Here is a 6,463-nt window from a genome sequence, read left to right as displayed (position 1 = left end):
GCAGGAGTGAGATAAATACAATGAAGTTGGTCAGCCTGGTGGGGCTGATAGACCTCCTAAAGGGGCATATGGGGCTGAGTGGCTCCATAAGCTTCCCAGGACCTAGGTATTTAGCTCAGCCCCAGCACTGACACTGAACTGAAACTGGCGTGGACCACCCTACCCATGAGCACACACCATCCTCTCCTGCTCAGCATTGGGGATGTTAATCTTGTCCCTGGATTCCAAACCAGCCCCGCTTTCACCTGTGATTATAAACAAGAGGGCCTGGGGTTCTGGGACAGGCAAAGACCTGTCAATCGCCTTGTAAGCAGAGGACTAGCCGGCTGAGGCTAGACACACCCGCTGGTCCCCTTTGAAGTTTTCACTTAGTCATCCACAGTACCCTTTATCACCTCTCCAATCCCTAAAAGTTGAAAAGCCATTTAGGGTGTGCAGCTTCAGAGTTCAGATTCTGAATGTGGGCCTTGGGGAGATTATTTTTTTTCTTTTGAGACAGGGTCTCACTTATGTAGCCCTGGCTGGATGGAATTCAGAGAGATAAACCTGCCCCTGCCTCCTAAGTGCTAGTATTAAAGGTGTGCACTACCATGTCTGGACAAGGTTTTTTTTTTTAAACACTTGTTTATTGCATAATCTGTAATTGAACAAATTTAATTTGTAATTGAACAAATCTCAGGATTTTTCTCTTCTTCTACTATGCGAGTCCTGGGGAGAGAACTCAAGTCACCAGCCCTGACAAGAGCCTTTACTTGCTGAGCCATCTCACCCGTTGTCTTAGTCAGGGTTTGTATTCCTGCACAAAACATCATGACCAAGAAGCAAGTTGGGGAGGAAAGGGTTTATTCAGCTCACACTTCCACATTGCTGTTTATCACCAAAGGAAGATAGGACTGGAACTCAAGCAGGTTAGGGTTAGGGGGAGTGCTGATCGAGGGAACTGAGAAAAAGTTGTTGTTCACCGTGTTGAAAGTGTTGATAGTTTCATGAATGTATACCTATGTCAAAATTCAACACATTTGAAATGTATGGCTTATTACATGTCAGTGATACAACAATGACAGCTACTACTTCACGCACACACACACAATCCAGCGCCATTAGACCCATGATTTAATAGACACTAATTGTTTGATTCAAGGTCAGATCAGGGGCGTGTTTACATTCACCCCCCAGCCCTGAGTAGGCTGCTTCTGGGAAGGTAGACAGATCAGTGATTCCATTATGCCTTCCACTAAGTGCAACTAATAACACCAGAAGTGATGTGTGAGCAACCCCAAGAAGATGCTGAGAGGCAGAGAGAGAAGGCTCCCAGGCTAGGGAACAGCACATCAGGGAATTCCTGGCTTTTGTTCCGTCTTCTGTACTGCACGTGAAGCTGGAGATACCCACAGCCCCGAGGTGCTGGGGGCACAGATAAGAGCAGGAACAAACACAGCAAACACATAAAGCCTGTCTCTAATCCAAGTGCCAGGACAGAGACTTCCTCACTAGGCAAAATGTCTTACTATCACCTTACTCTGGACAAAAAGCACAGAAAAAAAAAGTCTGAAGTTGAATTTTCATCCTTACTAGAGCAGGGAAACTTATGGTTTTCTGTACTTGCTAGGCTATCATTGAAGCACCCCAGCTTTTTTACCAGCTAATAAGTCCTCCTGCACAGAAACGGGGGGCATGCATGAATGTGGAGCTGTCCAGCCTGGCAGTCATGAGCAGCCCAATTCTTCCCTTCTGAATCGGGAGAACAGTAGAACTCATGGTAAAAGACTAAAATAAATAATAAAATATAAATAATAAATAAAATAAATAATTAAATAATTAATGAAAAATAAAATAAAATGCAGTTTTAGGGATCTTTAAGATAGTGACTATCTGACATCAGTGTCAGGAGAGTCCCGTGGAAAAATGCAAAACAAGGAGCTGGTGGCAAACCTGGGGATTTGCTAAAGGAGACAAAGCTCCAGGTGCAGGGGCCAGGGGAACCTCAGACAGGACAGCGCCAAATCTAGCACTTAATAAAATGAAATGACTGAAAAAAAATCAAAGAAAACCTTGAAGACAACCAGGAAAATAAAAATGGACACATTACCTCTGAGGCACGGTGCTGGTGACAGAAGATCTCTTACCAGAAACCAAGGTGGCCAGAAAGAAATGGAATGACAGTTTTCAAATGGGGAAAGAAAAGCACTGTCTTCCTATGATCTTCCAGAATATAAAGCAAATCGCATGGTTTTACCATAAAAGCAAACTAACAATATCTACCTATCGTTAACATCCTCCAAACAAGCAAGGAGACAAGGTACCATAGACAATCAGGAGGCATACAGAAGATGGGAGAAAACATGGGGATACAGATGGTTTTCCTACTCTTACATGAGATCCGTTAGTATATAAGAGAAATATAAAGTAACGTGAGAAGTGGAAACTAAAGGGCTCTTTGCAAAGTCAGTTGTGTCGGACGGTGTTTTGCTGGAGCAAACACGTGAAGGGGCCGTGTCCTGAATCGGACACAGGTGAAAGAATATTTCACTAGGACAGACTCATGAAGGACCAGTTCACTGAGACCGACACAGGATGTTCTGCTAAAGCGTGTGAAAGGACACATGATAAATGATTCTTTGCTAAGAACACCCATGCACTATTGGTCCACCTTACATTGCATAGTTGAGCTCCATTTGCCAGGGCTCCATAAAGAGAAACGCACCAAAAAACAGAACAAAGCCTTCTGGTGGTATGCTGTGGCTTCTTGCCGCTCCCACAGACTCGGGGTGATTGACAGAGTGATGTCAGCTGCTATACACTCACATGGAGGTTTTTTTTTTTTTTTAAAGATTTACTTATTATATACAAGTATACTATAGCTATCAGACACTCCAGAAGAGGGCATCAGACCTCATTACAGATGGTTGTGAGCCACCATGTGGTCGCTGGGATTTGAACTCAGGACCTCTGGAAGAGCAGTCGGTGCTCTTAACCACTGAGCCATCTCTCCAGCCCTCACATGGAGTTTTGCTAACTCACGTGCTGAGGGAAGATGGTGGAGGACACGTGGTGTTTGGGGAGGAGTATGAATAGGAATCAGACAGTGAAGGAAGCTGGGCTTTACTGGTAGAACTCTGAAATGCTTCTTGGTCTCCCTGGCTGACCTGCCCTTGGTTGAGAGAGGTACCACAGAGAACTTCTCCTGGCACCCCCGCTGGTCCTGGCCCCTCCTGCTGACTTGTGCTGATTCGGCTGAGACTATTTCTGCTAGGTGTGCCACTGCTGCTGCTATCCCGACTTTACTGAACCGGATGGCTGGTGTATATCCATGAAGTGCTTGTGAGTGGATGGAGCTGCCGCTGCTGACCTGTGAACTCGACTGCCCATTTCCGGACAACACAGACGGGACTTGCTCCAAAGGACCATTTCTAAACTGGCCACTTTCCCTGTGTCCTTACTTTTCCACTTCCTCTAGTGGGTGGTGGGCTACAAGGGAGGTTAAAGTATTTAAGAACCATCACTAAAAGTAGGTATTGAAAGAATTAAAGTTACAGATAAGTATTGTTACATGTTAATATTTCCTATTGTTTTCATCTTTTTTAGAAGAGGGTCTCACTATGTGGCCTCAGCTGGTGTGGAACTCACTGTGTAGGCTGGGCTGTGTGTGTGTGTGTGTGTGTGTGTGTGTGTGCTGGTGCACAGGCTCTCCCATACAGGTGTACAGGTATAGTCGGAGGTGCCAGGGAAGAGGGCATTGAATCCCCCACAGCTGGAGTTTCAGGGCGTTGTAAACCACCTGTGCCTCTTGGCAACTGAACTCTTGATCCTTTGGAAGAACAGCAGACACCCTTAACACTGAGCCTTCTCTCCAACCCCACATTTTATGATTTCAAAAATTTTAAACTTTTGTTTATTTTAGATGTGTATGAGTTCTGGAGGATTCTTGGAGAGCTGCTGGGTTTTAGTCTGTATTGGAATCTGGAAAAAAACTTGATTTTAATACCAAGAAAGATGCTTCAGCAACAGGATAGATGAACTTGCCAGGGAGAGTGAGAGCAAGCAGGCAAATTAACAGTTTTCTGTTTTCGTGTCCCTTTATCTGAGCTGCTTTTGGAAAGTGCTGCGCAGATTGATGGTGGGGGCTTCCTGCGTCATACAATCTGATAAAGTTCCTCACAGGAGTGCTGAGTGGCTTGCAATAGAGGTGATTCTAGATGTAGTCAAGTTGACAGTACCTATCTAACGAGGGGCTGCTGGGAGTGCTCACCCGTCTATAAGCCCACAAAGAGAAACCCTGTCTCTGGAACAAAAAATAGAGACCATTATATTCAGATTAAAAAAAATACGATGAAATTATATGTTATCTCCAAAAGACTTATATATTTACAATATAATTATATATCTACAATATAATTATTTTTAAAGACTTATTCAGTTCTGGTTGTCAACTGCCACTGAGGCTGTACCTGCACCAGTGGCCTGGCCGCTCACAGCCCCAAGCCTCAGCTGTTCCTCATGATCCCTTCATGCCTTCAAACCCAGCACCACCTGGGTGACTCTTACACGTTACCAAGTCCGGCTGCCACATCACAAGGTACAATTTCAGCTGCCACTGGAACACCAGATTCACTGTGCTCTCAGCAGACACTTCCAGAAAATTTCACTTCGGTGATTCTGGTCTCTTCTCAATCATCACTAATTTCTTAGCTCCAGCTGCCCAGCATCTATTGTCCCAGTAATGCAAAGGTTTCAACTTCAGCTGTTCTGGTCTCTTGTTAATCACAGCTGATTCTTCAGCCCCAACTAACCAGAACCACACAGCCTTAAATCAAAATAGCAAACAACCCTGACAGAGCCTTTAATCTTCTCTCACAGGCCAGGCCACCATCCTCTACATTGCCTTCAACATTCTTATCTTCCAAGCTCCTACAAAACATTCCCCAAGCTCTCAACACTCAATGGTACCAGCCCAAGGCTGACACCACCCACAATGGGCTGGGCCCTCCAACATCGATCCCTAATTAAGAAAATGCCTTACAGCTGGATCTCATGGATGTATTTCCTCAACTGAGGCGCCTTCCTCTCTGATTCTAGCTTTTGTCAAGATGACAAATGAAACCAGCCAGTACAGTGACTTTTCTAGCCCTAAGTTCCAATGTCCTTCCACAATCCTCCCCAAAACAGTCAGGTTTGTTAGAGCAGTACCACACTCCCGGTACCAACTTCCTTAGTTAGGGTTTCTATTGTTGTGATGAAAGCTAACTGGGGAGAAAAGGGTTTATCTGGCTTACATTTCCACATTGTTGCTCATCACTGAAGGGAAGTTAGGACAGAAGCTCACACAGGGCAGAAACATGGCAGCAGGAGCTGAGGTAGAGGGCATGGAGCAATGCTGCTTACTGGCTTGTTTCCCATGTCTAGCTCAGTCGCTTTCTTACAGAACCCAGGACCCCCATCCCAGGGACCGCACCACTCACAATGGGCTGGGTCCTCCAACTTTAGTCACTAATTAAGAAAATGCCTTTACAGCAGGACCTCATGGAAGCATTTCCTGAACTGAGGTGCCTTCCTCTCTGATGATTCTAGCTTGTGTCAGGTTGACAAACAAAACTAGCAAGTATAGTGGCAAATGACTGTGGATCCAGGTGATAATGAGTTTGAGGGTAGCTTGGACTACATCAAACTGTCTCAAAAACAAAAACAAAACAGCAAAAACAAAAACAAAAACAAAAAACCAGAGCTGGAGAGATGGGTCAGTGGTTAAGAGCACTGACTGCTCTTCGAGAGGTCCTGAGTTCAAATCCCAGCAACCATGGTGGCTCACAACCATCTGTAATGAGATCTGATGCCCTCTTCTGGTGTGTCTGAAGACAGTTACATTGTACTCATATACAACAAATAAATGAATCTTAAAAAAAAAAAAAACCCTCAAAAAACAAATGTCTTAGTCACAGTTTGTAGTCCTGTACAAACATCATGACCAAGACCAAGAGGCAAGTTGGGGAGGAAAGGGTTGATTCAGCTTACACTGTTTAAGTTGCTGTTTATCACCAGAGGAAGTCAGGACTGGAACTCAAGCAGGTCAGGAAGCAGGAGCTGATGCAGAGGCCATGGAGGGATGTCACTTACTGGCTTGCTTCCCCTGGCTTGCTCAGCCTGCTTTCTTATAGAACCCAGGTCTACCAGCCCAGGGATGGCAGCACCCACAATGAGCTGGGTCCTCCCACCTTGATCCCTAGTTGAGAAAATGCCCTACAGCTGGATCTCATGGAGGCATTTCCTCAACTGAGGCTCCTTTCTCTGTGATAACTCCAGCTTGTGTCAAGTTGACACAAAACCAGCCAATACAACAAAACAAACCAGCAGCTCCCCTCAACCCTAACCAAACCCCACAACAAGGATCATCATTTTTATTTACAGTTCTTGTTTCTTTGTGACAGTCTATATTATCTGAGGTGTCCTGGGACTTCCTGTCTAATCC

This window comes from Micromys minutus (assembly GCF_963924665.1).
Source record: "Micromys minutus genome assembly, chromosome: 24".
Lineage (NCBI taxonomy): Eukaryota > Metazoa > Chordata > Mammalia > Rodentia > Muridae > Micromys > Micromys minutus.
This window is presented reverse-complemented; position numbering follows the sequence as displayed.